Source organism: Alligator mississippiensis, chromosome 1, assembly GCF_030867095.1.
Source record: "Alligator mississippiensis isolate rAllMis1 chromosome 1, rAllMis1, whole genome shotgun sequence".
Lineage (NCBI taxonomy): Eukaryota > Metazoa > Chordata > Crocodylia > Alligatoridae > Alligator > Alligator mississippiensis.
Window position 1 is genome coordinate 374,940,078 of NC_081824.1, and position 18,933 is coordinate 374,959,010.

The window sequence follows — 18,933 nt, forward strand, 5'->3', positions numbered from 1 at the left end:
AGCTCCATGGTAGCTTTGGCCTTTCTAACTGCCTCCCTACAACTGTGAGCTGAGGAAGCATACTCCTCTTTAGTAATTTATCCCTGTTTCCACTGCTTATATCCCCTCCCCTCCCCCCCCTTTTTACCCTTAGACAGCTCTGGATTTCTCTGGTTAGTATCATAGTAGCTAGGGTCAGGAGGGACCTGAACAGATCATCTAGCCTGACCCCCTGCCACAGGCAGGAATGAATGCTGGGTTCACAAGACCCCAGACAGGTGATCGTCCAACCTCCTCTTGAATATGTCCAAGGTAGGAGCAAGGACCACCCCCTAGTCAAGGAAGTCAAGGAAGTCTCCTGGCCCCTTTCTCCCTGCATCAGGATTGTCTCCCTCTGTGCCCAAAGGATCACTTTCTTAAGGCACAGCCACCCTTCCTGGGCTCCCATCTTGCCAAATCTCTTACCGTGCAGTGCATCATTGACTAAACACCTGAGCTCGCTGAAGTCAGCCTTCCTAAAGTCTAGCACTTCCACCCTAATAGTTACCTTTCTCACTCTATGCCTTATGGTGAATTCTATTATTTGGTGGTCACTGTCCCCCAGGTGACCACTGATCTGTAGGTCCCCTCCCATGTTATCCCCTATTGCCAGTACCAGTAAGGAATTCCCCCTAATAGGACCATGTACCTCCTGTGCCAGGTGGAGGTCCTGCACACAGGATAGGAACCTGTGTGAATGTTGGGAATTTGCTGTCTGCATCTTCCAGAAGATGTCAGGGTAGTTTAGGTCCCCCATGACTACTGCTTCCCTAGTCATTATGGTCTCCGAGAGCTGCCTCAGGAGTTCCAAATCTAGTTCTTCGCCTTGGTGTGGGGGTCTGTAGCAGACCCCTACCATCAAATCCCTTTCCCTTTGACCTCCATGTATCCTAACCAACAATCCTTCTACTTTCTCCTTCTCCAATTCCATTTTGATAAGGGTCAATGTATAACACTCATTGACATAGAGTGCAACCCCTCCCCCTCTCCTCCCTAATCTATCCTTTTTGTACAGCTTATAGCCCTCAATGTGTACTGCTCAGTTGTGGGTACAGTCCCACCAGGTTTCTGTTAACCCCACTAAGTCGTGTTTTCTGCAAGCAAGAGTGCTAGTTCATCCTGATTGTTCCCCATGCTCCTAGCATTAGTGTATAGGCACTTGAGCCCTGTGATTGGCACCTTTGTTGCCCCCCAGCTCTGATGCCCAATGGGTCCTGTGGCAGGGCACTGTGTGCGCCTGCCACTTTAAGGGCCTGGAACCACCAGGTGCCTGATGAGGGCAGCCATTTTGGAATCAGGGGCTGCCCATATGAACAGGGCAGTTTGGCTGCTTGTGCCCAGGCAACAGCATCCCCTGGCCAGAGGGGTGCAGATCTCAATCTGGAGGTAAGGGAGGAGCTGTAGGGGATGGATAGGAGGATCCTGGTCCTGGGTATGACCTAAAACTGCACCTTGCTGGGAGTGGGTGGCCTGGTGGGGCTCTCAGTGGCTCAGGAGCCCCCAGGAAATGCTAGGCCAGTTATCGCCCTGGTGAAAGGTGGGTCGGGGTGCCTTAACCCCTAGCCCCCATGACCGGGTGGGTTACCCCCTTGTTAGAGGGCCCAGACGGTGGACCCTTGGAGAATGAGAAAAGGACCATGGATTCAAGCCTGTCTGAGTTTCCCCTGACTGGCCCATGCTGGGGCCAGGACCGGAAGAGTCAAAGGGCCAGGGGCCCACCACGAGGGACGCCCAAGAGCTGAAGGCCTGGGGTCCCAACTGCCCTGGAGGTGGGCCAGGGTTAGATAAGCTGAAGGTCTCAGTGGGGGGACCACACCTGAAGGGGAACCAGCTCAGGGAGCTATGCTGCCCAGTATGACAGCAGAAGAGTATGCCTGAAGTGAGGAATCCAGGTGGGGTTCAATCAGGAGGATTCTGGGGCCCAACGTGGGGGCTGGTGATGATGAGAACATCTAGATGCCATCTGCGAGGCTTGAGCTGCGGTGTAGGGAAGGAATGGAGCCGCAGATAGCAACCCTGGCATCAGGGCAGTAAATGGGCAGCCTCCCACTTAATTAACATCTATTAATTAATCAATTAACATCAAGGCGTGGTGGGAAAGCAGGTAGGCAGTTGGCCCAGGAACAGGTGGGTGGGCCACTCTGAGAATAGCCCTGAGCCGGCCCCCTGTTACAGGCCCCTTATTGCTTATCTGCTTATTGCTTACTTGTTCTGTACTGCTGGCTGTCCCATGGATTGCAGGTTCCTGATGTTCTCCTTCTTCTGCCTCCCCATCCCCCATGTGAGCTAGTTTAAAACCCAATGTAGGAGATCAGCCAACCTGTTGGAAAAAAGACTTTTACCTTTCACTGAGAGACATGGTTTTGTTTGTTTATTTTTGTGGTACTTTTTTATTGGGCCAACTGTATAAATGGAGAGAAGTTTGAAAAGATTTCAGTTACCAAAGTCGCCTGAAGAATGGGTGACTTTTTTGCAAAAGTTTGTCAAACATCACTTCCAACTATACAGTTAGCCAAATAAAAAGAATACGCATTTTTTTTAAATATATAAATCAGGGATCCTGGTTTTTCTCTGATTTAAAAAAAAGTCTCCCTTTTTAAATTAAAAAAGTAACCCCAAATACACATTTTTCCACGATTAAAATGAAACACTACTTATATTGGTGGTGGAGGCAGTTTCCCTTCTCCACCAATCAGGAAAGGCAGAAAGAAAGCAGCCTTGTCTTGACCCAGGGGTGAGGTGAGAGAGATGACCTGAAAGGGAAGTAATCCCTCAAGCTTCCTGATTGGTCCATTCCCAATCTGGGGACAGAGCCTCCAGAGGGAATAAAAGCCCACAAGCTGAGCACATGGGCAGCTTCAACAAGGGACAACAAAGAAGGGCTGAGAAGAGCTCATGGAGCTGACCTGTGGGGAGGAGCAGTTGGCCCAGAAGTGCCCTGAAGACACCTTTGCCAAACGGGGAGCGGCAAGCAAATACGCCCCTGCCCTGCTGTGGAGGGAGCCACAGTGATGGTGCACAGATTGGTGCACAGAGGGTCTGGGAGACGATTGGGCCCCAGCAGCTGCATGAGGCAGTGTGGGTCTCCAACCATGCATGAGGCAGAATCAATGATGCACAGATCAGTGCATGGAGGGCCTGGGAGTAGATGGGGCCCTGGTGGCTGCATGAGGCAGCACAGGTCTCCAACCCTGTGTGAAGCAGGAGCTCAGCCTCCTCAGTGCACAGAGTGATGCACAGGGCTGGTGGAAAGCTGAAAGAGACCACAGCGGCTGTACAGGGAAGCACAGATCACAAAACCTGGATGAGGCAAGAGCTGGTGCACAGAGCCATAGAGCTGACAGATTACCATGGCTGCATGAGGCAGCACGGGTCCTGGTGCACAGGGCAGTGTATGGTGGGCTGAGAGAAGGCTGATAGGCCCTAGTGGCTGCACCAGGCAGCTTGGGCCTTCCTGCTGCAAGCAGTGACTAGACAGGTCAACCATCCCTGTGAGGGAGAACGCTGGGAGTTATGAATTACCCAGAAAGAGGATTCCCACAGGGGACGAGGTTCCTTCCTTACTACAGGGGATCAAGGAGAAGACCCTGAGGAGTGGGGACAATTTGCCCCTGGGCACAGAGGTAAATCTAGGGCCTCTGTTTGTTACCGATGGTGTCATGGTTATATATAGTCAAGCAACCTGGGAGAGGGTAATGGTGTTTTATTAGGTCATGGGATCTTTCCCTGGGTCACCATTTCTTCTTAGGTCACAGCGGCTGTGCCAATAGTTCTGGTCTGGTTATTTATGCCATTGGGATTCTGTTTGCCACTGTGTCCCTATTTTTTTCTATTTATGTAAGCTGTTTGTGTGTGAATCTATTATATTGGTTATCTATATATGTTGATGACTCAACTGATGTAACCTGATTGTGCATGTTCAGTTATTCTCCCAACACTGCTGGTTATTCCTTTGTTGAATTATTAATTGACCTGTGTTTTATCTTTAAGTGCTCCTTTGCCTGGTGCTAGAGGGCTGTCAAGGGGCAGGGGCTGCATTCTAATCAGAAGGCCACAGGGGATAGGCCTGTGCCAGAGTTCAGGGTTAAAAGAGCTAGTGCCAGAATAAACTTATATTTGTAAATAACCTATAGTGTGTGTGTGTCCCAGGGGGTACATGGAAAGGTACTCCCTCTCTAATCAAAGGGATGTCAATGGGTGCAGGTATGTTGTGGGGAGTGTGGCTGCCTAGCTGTAGGCTAGCTCACTGCCTTTCCCTACAGAGCAGAGAGCTCTGTATATATATATACACACATATACACATCTGTATATTAGTGGTGTTTCATTTTAATTAGGGAAAAATGTACTCAAGACAGCCCTGTGCACAGTGTGTAGTGTTTGCCCCAGCCTCACAAACTACATTCCACATGCAGAGTCAAGATCAGGGGCAGCACATGTTGCATGCAATGTGCAATGTGCAGGGCTGGAGCAGCATGCACAGCTGGCCCACTGTGTGTGCTGGATGTCCAGCACTGGACCAGTTCTGTGGATTGTAACTAGCACATGGGTTGGTCTATGGGCCTGGTGTAGCCCAAAACCAGCCAGCAGAGGACCCACTCTCTTAGGCTACAAGGCGGTAACATTCACCTCTTTTTCTTTGGTAGGTTTTTCTCCATATACAGCTGTTGAAACCTATATATAATTTATGTATTCTTCAAGAAGATTCCAACTTAGAAACATATTATTGAACTAGAATTCCATCTTACATGTCCAAACCACAATAGCCATTTTTCTTGAAGTTTCTCGAACATAATTGGTACATTCTAGAATTTTCCTTTTCACTTCATGCTTTGTTTCTTCTTCTTCTTGTTTGTTCATTTTGCTTTGTTGATTTAAAAAAAAAAAAGTCTGCATCCTTGAAACACTCAGTATTAGCAAATACATTTGTGCAAATAGTAATTTTCTTTTGTAGACTTTACCCATATTGTGACATTTGTCCTTTGCACGTCTCATATTCTGATTTAAATGTTATTAAACTGGATCTCACCCTACAGATTCCACAAATGTGTGAATAAAGAAGAAGCTAATTAAATTTTTCTTTATGCCCTCTAAAAAAAATTCTATTCTTTGTTGTTAGTCTTCCAAGATATACAACAGTTTCTTCTGGTTCTAGTTCTTTGTCACTTACTTTGGTCTTTACCTCCTCTTGTTGTCTTCGAATAGTTATATTTTTTGTGTTCTCTCTCCTGATCCTCAGCCCAATTTTTCTGATCTCCTGATTTATCTTGCCAAGTATTCTCTGTAGATCCTCCTTGCTTAAAGTTATGATATACAATCTCACCTGCAAATCTAAAGTTATGCATTGTAGAAGACTACAAGGCTAGAAGCAGCAGTGAGCCAAACAGCTTTCTCACAGGGTGTGGGAGAAGATCCATCAGTTACAAGGCAAGAAGTAGCTGCACCATGCCAGGACCAGAACCAGAGCCAGACTAAGAAGACTGCAGTATTGAGGGAGCTTCAGTGAGTTGGAGGCACCTTCGAAGGCTAGAAGATGCCTCCAGAGAAGACTAAGGACTATAAGGACTCTGTGGGCACATCTATGTGTGCATATCACACTGGAGTTTATTGCTCCCAGGTGCCTCTTTTATGTGTGTGCCCATGACTGCAGCACATTTACCCTAGTTGGAGCTGCGCTGGCTGGTCCGACCTGGCTCAAACTGCTGTGGAGGGGCTGGCTGGGGCACAAGGGTGCTTCAGTGAGGGGGCTAGCCAGAAGACAGCTTCCACACTGAAGTACCCTCATGCCCCAGCCAGATGAATCATGTGCATCACTACTCACAAGGAAAAAAACTCTGCAGCAGGATAGTACTTGTATTTACAAGTACTAACCTGCTGTGAGTTTATTGATTTCCTGCAGACTAACAGGGCCACATGTGTAGATGCTGAGGAAAGGCTTAGAGACCTGGGACTCTTCAGCCTGAAAAAGAGAAGGCTGAGAGGGGATCTGGTAGCAGCTTACCACTACACCAGGGGAGTACATCAAGGGCTTGGTGAACAACTGTTCACCAGGGCGCCCTTGGGGAAAGGCAGGAATAATGGCCACAAACTCCTGGAAGACCATTTCAGGTTCAACATTAGGAAAAACTTCACAGTTAGTGTCCAGACTGTGGAATAAGCTTCCTCCAGAGGTGGTGCAATCACCTACCCTGGAAATCTTCAAGAGGTAACTGGATGGTCACCTTGATGGGGTCACCTGACCCCAGTTGTCTTTCCTGCCTGGTGGGCTGGACCCGATGATCTTCCAAGGTCCCTTCCACTCTTACAATCAATGAATCTATAAATTTACAACAGAGGTAATTAGGCAGCTCCTCAGTAAATATCTTGCATAGACATGCCCTATATGAACTATATTTATTTTGGGTTTTTGAGGACTGTTGAATATAAGAAGGGTCCTATGAGGCAACTGTGCTCAGGACTGTGCCAAATGTAAATACTGTAAGAGACTGAATTGAGCTAAGTGATCCCCCAAACTGCTGCATGTTTCTAGAAGTAAGTTGAACAAATATAGTAATAGTGTGTGTCCTTACCTCACTCCTGCAGTCATCTTGAACCGTTAGTCAGCTGCTTTTATACTTTTACCGCATTCATGTTTCCTTTAAGTATATGGCATACTTAAGAAGGTAATAAGTCTTAAAATGTGCTGTATTCCTGACAGATACTATCTAAAACTGGTGTGAGGACTTTTAAGTTATTGTTCCAGGTTCATTCATTCTTTATATATTTCTCCTAAAATCTATTTTATAACATTATCTATTGTACTTCACCCTGATCTAAATCCAGCCTGTTCTCCTGCAAATACAGCATCCACGTATTTCTCTTTCCTCTTTGCATCTTCTTGGTGATTTTTTTTTTCTGACACTTAATAAGCCAACTCTCCAGTGGTTGTCTCCTTTCTAATAGATAGGTGTGTTACTGCTTTCCCTCCTTTGGTGGTACTTGTTCCTTTTTGTAAATCTTGTTGAACAACTTCTGTTGAATAGCATTGCTTTTATCACACATTCCTTACTTTGCAGCAGCTTTGAGGTTACATTGTCAATTTTAAGTGCCTTTTTCTGGGTGAATCTTCTATCAAGATCTTCCCTTCTTCTAAGCATTTTGACTTCTGCTCTTCTTCATTTTTACTAGACAACATTTACAGGATTGATTAATCGATTGTGTTACATAATACTTTAAAATATGTTCTTTCCTTGCTCAGTCTCAGTTTCCTGCCTACAGTTATCACCACCAAACTCTTCAAATAAAAAGGTCCATGCGTTTTTAAAAATCTTTTGATACAACAATTGTATACATTTGTATTTTACTTACCTTTTCTGGTTGTTCATCTCTTTGTCTCTTTTCTGGTTTAATTTTCTGGCCAACCGTTCTTAGACTTGTGTCTTCCTTTTTACTCTACTTCAGCTTGTTGCTCAATGCCAGACCTATATCCATTTTCCACCACTGTTTCTTAATTTTAGACTTGTAGTCCATGCACATTCATGTGCTCCTGATTTGTTCCTGAAATGATGTCTCCAAATTTTGTTGAATTCTATAAGTATTTGTATATGAAAAGGTGAGCTAATCTTTCCACCTATTTTGGATAATTTAAATTACACAACAGTGGCAGCTTGGCTCCCTGTTCCTCCTTGAGTGATTCAGCTTTCCATGCAACTTACTCTCAGCTTTGCTTGCATGGCACAGTTGAGCTCTTATTCTGTTTATGATTTGTAATTTGACAGAAACATTCACGACAACAGCAAAATGGAGATTATCCAGCTAGATCTATATGCTGGCAGGTACTCAAAATCAGCTCCTAATCAGTGACTGGCATTTTTAGTGGCAATGAAACTCCTCAGTCTGTGTTAGCAATTAAACGGAGGGTTCAGAGCAATTACTGATTTTGTACAAACATCAGCTTGGCAGAGAAGCTGCTGAAATTAACCTTCCCGATAGGTTAATTTTTGGCATGGTTCATACTTTACCACTAGAAATATTAAAAAAGCTAGACTTCATCTGCCAATAAACAAGGTGCATGTAAAAGAGTGGGATTGAGTGTGAGAGTTTTGGCACAATAATTGTGAGGCAAAATAATTATTTTTCATATAATATTGTTAACAAGTATTTAGTAATATACACATATTATATTGATGTATTTTATATATATATAAAACATATGTTCTGTCATATATATATATATATATATATGACAGAACATATTAACTAGTATACTAACTGTTGTGTAGGAAAGGGGCATATAGAATCAAATTCTCCACTCTTGCATTATTATCGACAAAGGAAAAAGAAGCCAAATGGAAGTAGTTATCACAAGGACACCTTTTCAGAACCACAGAGTTTTGGACTGATGCTTAATTTTTCAGTATCAGAGCTGCACATCTACTGGTTTTACACACAAGTACGTGTAAGGAAAGTAAGTATTATAACCAGGGATCCTTGTTTTTTCTGATTTAAAAAAAAAAAATCCCCAATTTACAGATTAAAAATGTAACCCCAAATCCCCCCTTTTTTTTTTTCCATGATCAAAATGAAACACCATTTTATACACACACACATATATTAGTGATGTTTTATTTTAATCACAGAAACTTGTGGATTTTCAGTAACTTTTTTAAATTAAAAAATTGTTTGTTTTTTTTTTAATCAGAGAAAACCAGGATCCCTGCTTATAACCACAGGCTAAAGACACTCCTACTAGCTCCCTTAAATATTTCCTATTCCAAGGCCTTTCATAAAATGGAAAAGGGGGGGGGGGGATCTGTCACAAAGGCTATTTAAGACAATGCTGAGTGAATCTACACAAGATGCTTACTATCTATATGAGCAGTGCTATTAAGCCAGAGTAAACTGCCTTCTACAAGTACTATTCTACAGTGGAGTTATTTAGTCAGCTGCAACACACATGTAGATAGTGACTGGGGCTGGCTGGGGCTACAGTGTGGGGCTGCCTGCCAGTTAGGCCCGCACCATAGCACCTTTGTGTCCCAGACAGCCCCTCTACAGCATGTTGAGCTGGGCAGGAGCAGCCCCAAATTAGCAGGTGATGCTAACTACACAGTAGCTTAATAACCAGGAATCCTGGTTTTCTCTGATAAAAAAATCCCCAATTTTTGGTTTAAAAAACTAACCCCAAATCCATATTGTAATTGTAGAAAAATGTGGATTTGGAGTTAAAGCTTCATTGGATTCATTCACTGAATTAATCTCATGTGTAGACACACCCAATGTGTATCAGGATCACATTTGCTTTTTGCCTTAAGTGACCTGTAAGCACTAGCAGGCAGAAACTGAAGAGTTCTTGACAGCCAAACTTTAGGAAGATTCAGTGAACACTGCCAGCTTTTGTATACATGATGGGACAAATACCATTATAACAGTCCTATAATGTCCAGAGTACCCAGCAACTGTGATATGAAGAGGATCTTTTTTTTCTTTTTACATGTCTTTTAGAGCCAAAATTTCTCCAGGATTTTTTTTTCCTTTCATAGCTTTGTATTTTCATGAAAGAGCTCTAACCTTGTTTCCCTGGAGGCAGTTGGCCCCCCGAAGTAGAAATGGTACATCTCTACAAGGCAGAGACCAGATTTCTGGAAATACTCTAGATAATGATGCACAGGGAAAGCTTGATGTAAGGAAGAGCTAGAGGACATTTTAGAGTATGAACACAAGTAATACTGTCCAGCTGATGAGAAAAAGTGCAACAAGCCATCAATGGTACAATCTACCTATTCATTGCATTTAGCAGGAAGATTAAAAAAACCCCCAATACTAGAAACACCAGAAATACATTTATATATTAAAATGCAGCCAACACATTATTTTAAATATCACCACTGGATCCACTGCATCTATCTTATCAGAACTAGGTATTCAGCAAGTCCTATTATCCATTAAAAAATTATGTGCTCTCTTTTAAGATAAAAATACACATTTAAATAGAAAAATGTGGAAATATTATTCAAATTTGGAGGTGGGGAGAGTTTGAAGGATGCTCGAAAGGTCCCAGTTCAAAATAGGAACATTTCAATGTAACCTATCACAAAAAAAAGTTTGTGTTCTGTACCAGGATGTGAACAGGCTATCCTAGGAGTTAGTTACCCAAACCATGAGTATAGTTTAAACTGACTTCCCTGGGATCTGCGATCTGGAGGAGTTTGATGTGAGAACCAGATTCAGACACCACCCCTGACAGCAAGACAAGCTGGGGTCAGAAGTCAAAGTCAGAGACAAGTTAAGCTGAAGGTTAACCAGGATCAGAAGCCAAAACCCAGAGCCAAAGGCCAAATCAGAATCATGAGCAGGGAACCAGAATGGGGAAACTCCAAAGGTCTTACCAGAGCTGGAAGCCAGAGTTAGAGCCAAGAGTCAAAACCCAAAGGCCATTCAGGAAGTACACAGAAGGCCATGACCAAGAACTGTTATCTGTTCTGTGATAACAGGACTGTGGGCTGGGCCTAGCTTTTAAACTCTGGAGCAGGTCGAGCCTTCTGCAATGCCTTCATGGCTTCAGGGGATTGGCTTCTCTGATTCTCTTACTCAGCCCAGCTCTGAGCAGAACACTGCTCTTCGTTTGGTGCAGGCAGTGCTTGCTCTGGGGATGACTTGCTCTGATTTCTTAATTGGGACCAGCTCAATCCAGAATGAGATGGCCTGGCCACCTTACATCTTTTTTTTAACTTGTATTTGAAAACTTTCAGTTACAGAGATTCCATAAACTCTTCGGTTAAATCATTCCAGTGCTTCAGCTTCATCGTCAGAAAGTTGTCCCTAATATCCAACCTAAAACTCTCTTATTGCAATTTAAGCCTGCCACTTGCCTTCTATTTAATGGGCATGGGGAAGAACAATTAGTTTCTATATCACACAATTGTTTTGATCATAAGACTTTCACCACATTTCACCTCAGTCTGCTCCTCCCTAAATTATATAATCCCAGTTCTTTCAATCGTTCCTAAAATGTCACATTTTCTAGACCTCCACTTTTATATGTTACTGTCCTCTAAATTCTTCCCAATTTTTTTTTAATTTAATTATTTTTTTCTTCCCTATGTTTTTCTTAAAGTGCTGTGCCCCAAACTGGGCACATTATTCCAGGTAAATGCCCCTCAATTTTGAATAGAGTCATTTTCCATGATAGTCTTTTTCAGATATTCCAGTATGTTATTAGCAAAAATTCTGATTTAAAAAAAAAGCTAAGATTTTCTAATAAAAAAAACCCACACAATTTCCCTTGGTATGTGTTTGTTTTGCAGTATTAAACTAATTTAGCTAATAATCCAGTATAATCCAGAGGTTATTTTATGTATTATTTTAGAGTAGTCTTTCATTCCTCATTTTCATTTTATTCATCTGCTTCTTCATTCCTATTATAGTATATTGCACTTGTTCATATTTAATATTTAATTTTATCTAATTTCAGACTATTTTTTCCAAATAATTAATTTTGACTCAAAGTATTGTAATCTAAAATGTGTGCTACCCAAGCCAACTTAGTGTCATCTACATATTTCTGAAAGAAACACTCAATTCCATCCTCCAGATTATTAATGAAAATATTTAATAGCATAAAGACAAATACCTGAGGACCTCCACTTAAAATATCATCCAAGCTTGAGATTGACCCATTAATGATTTCTCTTTGAGCTCTATTATACAACTACTTAGACATCACTTTTTCCTTTTATGTAGACCTCATTTCCTTAGGCTACCTTGTGAGAATATTTTGGGGTAAAGTATCAAAACTCTTGCTAATATCAAGATATATCACATCCACTGTTTTCTTCTATTTCCCAGACACAAAGTCTGTCACCTCATAGAGAAAAGAAAAAGCAGTTGGACATGGCTTTCTCTGGACAAATGTATATAGATCATTCCTTAGCACTTTGCTATTTTCTAGGAAATATATTATCTGATTATATTCTCCTGTACCTTTCTGGATAAAGGTTTCTCTTGCTTTATGCAGTAGATGCTTTCCTGAAAAACTGTGCATAACTCAAATTTGTATAAAGGGAACCCACTTTACAAGGTAACAAATAGGGATACATTCCAAGACCTCAACTGCATCGGCAGCAGGTAAGGCTGCTGAGGCCAGGGCAGTGCCAGGCTCTTTCGGGCAGGGGCTGTGCGGGGCTGGGCTGCTCTTGGGGCAGGCAGCAACGGTGCTGAGAGAGGGGCTACAGGGGGGCTGCAGCCACTCCAAAATTCACTGTAGCCCCCCCAACCCAGTGCTGCCACCACCCATCCTGAGCGCAGAGCAGCCCAACCCACCCCCCCACCCCTGGGAAGATCCCAGTTCTAGGGGCTGGGGTGATCTGCCCCCTCCACCGGTGGTGAGGGAAGGAGTGGAGATGGGGCTAGGGCTGGGGCAGTGGCAGGAGGTGCACAGCTGGGACAGAGTGCGGGATGCAGGACGCAGCTTGTGCTGCTATGGGCTGCCACTGTGGGTTAGGGCTGGGGGCCATACTGGGCTCTTTCTGCTGGGGGTTGGGCCACACTGCACTCAGAGTGCATGGCGGTATCTCTAGGAGGGTGGTCAGTGGGAGCTACAGTGAATTTAGGGGTCGCTGCACCCATTCTGTAACCCCCCTCCCAGTGCTGCCACTGCCCACTCTGAATGCAGTGTGGTCCAGCCCCTACCAGGAAGAGCCTGGCACAGCCTCTGGCCCCAGCCCACAGAAGCAGCCCATAACAGCAGGAGCCATGCCCCCTGTCCTGCAGCACACCCCAGCTGTGCAGTGCCTGCCTCTGCCCCAGCCCCAGCCCCATTCTCTCCCTCACCGCCACGCACAGACTTACCTGCTACAGGTTGCATAAGAGTGAATTTACCTCACATATAACAAATTGGGTATAAAAAGGGTCATTGCATAAGAGCAAATTTGCATATACAGAACCCTCATAAAGTGAGGGAGACTGATTGGTCTATAAAACCCTGAGTCCTCTTTTTTCACCCTCTTTTTTTTTAATGTGTACAATCTATTTTCACTTTTCCAGTCTTTCAGAAACTCATCTGACCTCCATGAGTTCTCAAAGATAACAGACTGTGGCTCTCCATTTACTTCAGACAAATCTTTGAGACCATTAGGAATAATCTTCTATATAAATTAAATCTCTTATTCTGCTGGCCAGATGTGTCAGCCTATGCCAGGGGTGGGCAATTATTTCGGTTGAAGGGCCACTTAATGAGTTTTGGTGGGCTGTCAAGGGCCACATGGGTAGTCCCACCCCTTGGCAGTTGCCCCGCCCCCTTGTCATTATCTTGGGACTGGAAGCCCCACCCTCTAACCTTTGACCTTTTCCATTGGAATTTCTTCTCCTTGTCTCCTGGGAATAATCCTGTTGGTGGAGGGAGCAGGGTGCCATCTTGGAGCCACCCCCCCCCCCCCAAATCATACACTAAAAGTCAAACACCGACTATAACAAAAAAATATTTTGGTATGATTTGTGTGTGCATAGTGTATATAAAGTTTATTGCATAATACCTCAAAAATAAATTCTTAGTTTTGTATATTGTGCGGGGAGGGTGTGTGTGTGTGTGTGGTATGCGCGTGGTGTGTGGGGGAGTTTGGTGTATGCATTGTATGTGTGGGGTAAGTGGGGTGTGCATGGTGTATGTGTGGTGTGTTTAGTATGTGGTATGTATGTGTGTGTGTGGTGGGGTGTGGGGGTGTGGGTGTGTGGTAGGATGTGGAAAAGTGTATGGGGGGCATAGGTTATGCTGGGTGGTTATGTATATGTGGGAGGTTGTGGGGGCAGGGTGCAGGTGTGAGGGAGGTTGTGGGGGTGGGGACCCCTCCATATTCCCTCCATGGCTCAGCAGCAGACGAGGCACTCAGGGCACAGGCACCCAGCAAGGTGCAGCTCTGGCCAGAGCTGCACATCACAGCAAGGGGCACAGCCTCCTTGCAGCTGCTTGTATCACCAGCGCACCCTGCCACTCACACGCAGCCCCTGCACTAGCACAGCAGGGAGCAAAGCCCCACATGCTGGAGCCAGGTGCCTTTCCTGCTAGGGCTGTGCAGTACCAGAGAAAAGCCTCAGGTGCTGGAGCTGGCTGCCTTCCCCACAGGGGCTGTGCTGCAAGGGAGAGAAGCCCCAGGCAAGGAAGGCAGCTAGCTCTGGAGCCTGAAGTTTCTCTCTGGTGCTGTGCAGCCCCAGCAGGGAAAATGCCAGGTTCCAGTATGTGGAGCTTCCCTCCCTGCTGTGTCAGTGCAGGGGCTGTGCGTGAGTGGCAGGGAGCACCAGCAATATAGGCAGTTGCATGGGGGCTGTGTCCCTTGCTATGATGTGCAGCGCTGGTTGGAGCTGCACCCCACTGGGTGTCTGAGCCCTGAGTGCTCCACCTGTTTCTTCTGCTGCCATTGCCTGCCAGGGCTGCATGCCATAGGGGGCATGTGGGGGGTTCCTACACCCCCCACTCTCCCTCATACCCACACACTATCCACCCCAGCTCTGCACTGCTACCACCCCTGTCTCCCTAGGTGTGAGCTTTGTCCTGCCACCAGTCCCATCCCCACACTCTGAGCTCCCTCCCAGATGAAGCTCCACACCCCCTGTTTCCCTACCTACTCACTGGACCCAGCAGGAGACTGGGGCTGTGGCAGCAGCAGCCCTGCCCAGAAGCTGTACACTGACTGGCCGGGTCCTCCTGGCTATGAGTGTGGGATCCAGGCAACAGGGTACATTTTGGGGGCTGTGTGTACATGTAGGTACCCCACTCCCACCCTTGTGTGTGGAAGGGCTGGGTGGGGCACAATTTGTTGGAGGGCCCCACAGGGTGGATGAAAGTGCTTGGTGGGCTGGATCCAGCCCATGGTCCATATTTTTCCCACCTCTGGCCTATACACAATTCATAGTGATATAATGATGAAGGTTCATTCAGTAAACACCTCACTCAAGCTTCAACGTTGCTTAGATACTAGTTACAGTGTATCTAATAATGTTTGCTATGTTGTTAAAGTGCCACAAAGGTCTCCAGGGAACTGTGAAAACATTGGCTAAAGGGACTCTGGTCCTCCAGGTTGGGGGTAGTGTGGAGGGTTTGTAGCTCACCCATGTCAAAAATTTCAATTACAGTCTACAAGAGAAGAAACCAGATGGACATGATGGTCTGAAAGCTTTTGAAGTTGGAACATGCAATGATGCATAAACCATAAAGTGAAGATGATGATGATTATGACAAAAGGTTATAAAAAATAAAAAAAAGATTAAATGAATTTTCCACAGCGAAATGCAGGTTCAACTAGTATCATTAGAACTTAAGTTAAAAGCATCTACTTTTTTAAAGCTGTAAATTTATGACTTCCCCTGCTCAATTTTGTTGCTACCTGCTCATACTATAATCCATATTGTTTAGTGCTTCATTAATGATTTGGATGATGGGATCAAGTGAACAGTTAGTAAATTTTGTGGATGACACCAAGTTCGGTGGAGTTGCAGACACTCTGGAGGGTAGGTCAAGGATCCAGAATGACCTGGATACACTGAAGAAATGGTCCTTAATCAATCAGATGAGATTCAACAAAAAAAAGTGAAAAGACCTGCACTTCGGACAGAATAATTTCACTTACAGATACAGACTGGTGTATGATCAGCTAGGCTGCAATATTGCAGGAAAAGACCTTAGGTTTACAGCAGACTATAAATTGAATATGACCACACAGTGTTTTGTAATAAATAATACTAATACTAAAAATAAATACAATTAATATAAAAATTCAACAGTAAAGTGGGTTGTATTAGCAGGACTCTAACAGGAGTGTCACTTGCAAATAAGATAACTAATTATTTTCAATTGAGAACTGGTGAGGCCTCACCTGGAGTACAGCATCCAGTTTTGGGCCCCAAACATCAATAAAGATGTGGACAGATTGGAAAGACTCAAGTAAAAAGCAACAAAAATGACTAGAGGCCTGGGATGCATGACTTATAAGAAAAGGTTGAAAGAACTAGGGTTATTTAGTCTGGAAAGAAGAGAAGATTTTGGAGAGGGGTGGGACAGTCTTCAAATACCTGAAAGGTGATTATAAATACGTTAGAGATGTACTTTTCTGTGACTATAGAGAGCAGGACTAGGAGTAGTGGCCTCAAGCTGCATCTCAGGAAATTTAGGTTAGTGATTAAATTGGAAACCTTATGACTATGAGGGAGGTCAAGCACTGGTACAGCCTGCCTAGAGAAGTTGGGGAATCTTAATTTCTGGAAATTTTGAAGGGCAGACAGACACTTGGACAGATACTTGGACAGCCACTTGGTTGGAATAATCCTGCTTTGAGCAGGGGACTGTAGTGGTGGCCTTGTGAGTTCCCTTCTAGCCCTACTTTCCTATATCATGGCTGCGTCTACATGAGGCACTTACTGCTAAGTATCTTGTTACTACTGCACAGTAGCTAATTAGTACTGTAGTGTCACAGGGCATAAACCATAATGTGATGCTACTGAGCAGAAGTAAAGAGCTACTGCACAGTAGTAATGAGCTACTGCACAGTCAGCATCACCAGGAAGCCATGTGGGGATGCTACTGTGCATAAATGCCAGCTACTGCAGTCATTTTGTACTTGGTTATGCAAGTACTAAATGACTGCAGTAAGAACTACTCAGTCAGTGTCTCATGTAGACACAGCCCCTATGAACTTGTATACTCATCATTAACAATATGGCTAAGTATTGTAAATATATATATATATATTTCAAGTAACAGAAGGAATATATTGTTTAGTCAAGCAGGTATCATGCTAAGCTTCTTATCTTTCCTTCATATTAGTACAGCATATTCCAGTGGCCTTAATATTGTCTCTTTAAGAAACAACAACTATCCTGGACTCTTTCTTTCCCTCCTTGTTTCTCTTCAGCCTGCCTTTCATAGACTCTTGCCTAACCATTCTCTAAGTTTTCTAAAATCCAGTATTTTTGTTCATCTGTTTCTTCTTTTATTTATGTTAATATACTCTTGCATAATTCATAGACTACCATGGCTACAACTTTAACATTATGATAATAAAATGCATCATTCCTAGTTACTGTTCCCTGGATTGCCATATCACCTCAGATCTCTATCAGCTAGCAGAAAATCATGAGGAGCCTTGTTTCAGTTGCTTTCTGCATCCACTGTACCAAAAGTTGTCTCCCACACAATCCAAAGACTGTGCCCTGCCCTGGTGTGTTGCTCTCCCTAGAAATATGACAGCAATTAAAGTCCAACATAAGTCCCAACTCCTCTGATTTGGATATTTCTATTAACTATCTTAGAAAAAAAGGCCTACTTTATCTCATCCTCTGGGTGTGATGGTAGATAGCAGACCCTAACCATGTTACCCCAGATGCGTTTTTCCCACTTTTAATTTAACCCAGACACTTTCAGTAGGTCTATCTCCCACTTTATTTTGGATGTCAGACCAATTACATGCACTTTGAACATATAAAGGAAAACCTCCTCCTCTTTCTGTCTGCCTGTTCTTCTTGAATAATTTGTGTGCATCCATGTCAATATTCCAATCATAAACACAACAAGTTTAGTTAGCTCAGTAGATCATAGTTGTGTTTATGTACTATAGCTTCAGACTGATAAACTCATTTTAAAAAGTGACATTTTGAAACAACAGGTAAAACCTTGATTCTTCTGAAGTTAACAGCAATCTTAATATGTTACTCCTCAGCTCTGAGTAAAGATTTCACTGTCTGCTTTAGTCTGGTGCCATGATGAGAACATATAATACTTTGGAACATGCCATTTCCTAATTGGGAGTTAATTATGTGAATTTGGGTGTATTAGAGTTTACTTAACTCTAAACAATTAAATAAAACATGTTTTGAATCTAAGGATGTTTACTTTGCTAGGGTTACACCTTAATGCTAGACGCTATGTCACTTCACCATTATTAGATGTAGCCATAAAATAGCTATCTTCCTTAAGGGATTTTCATTAGGAACAATGTGGTTAAAATATGATGAGAGGTTTTATTTAATTAAAGGTGTAGAATGCTTCAAAGCCATTAACTAGGAAGGTACTTGAAGTCTCCCAGAGCTACTTTAAATTGCATTTTAGCCATACTGTCAGTATACTACTTGATAAGAAATGTAGCTTATTAGAACAAAATAAAACCCTACAAAACAGGACAAATGCACCATGGAAAATTTCAGTATTGTCTGAATTTGAGAGGAAATGTTCAATATATTTTGGAACATGAACCTATGTATAAGACTGTCTACTGCTGGATGAGAAAACATACAATAAGAATATTTTTACTTTCTCTTCTAAGTCCAAGAATATATAAAACCTAAATAAATGGAGAATGTGCAGCTAAATCTCAAAGTTAAGGAATCCCTACCATAATGCACTGTTCAGGGCTTGCTTTTTACAGATCTTATTTGTATTTAAAGGGGAATTAAAAAAGCATTGTTCCATCAGTTCTGTCCAGATTTTGACTCACCCACATGGAAGATAGGAGTATTCACTCAGGTCTTTCCTCTGCAAGCAACTGGACAGGGATAGGGCAAAGAAAGACAGGTGACAAAAGAAGCCAAGATTACATCCTTCCTATGTATTTTTTAGAGGATCGGGCTGAAGACAGGAGAATGGAATAATCTGCCTTATGACAAAGATGAACTACCTCCCATAATCCCAGAGAAAAAAAAGGGGGCAAGACAGCAATTGTGACTTTGAATTACAGTTCCTTTTTTGTCTGCCTTTTCAGTAATACATCTTTGTGTGACCATTTATTCTGAGTAGAATGTAAACTTACAATCTAAATAGGACCAGAGTAAATCAATTCTGTGACCTAAATATACTGGGTGATATTCTATTAACACTCATGCTTATTACTGATTTTCTGTACTACTTCCAATGTGGTGACAACGATTTTACAGGTGATAGGGAAGGTACGTCTGGTG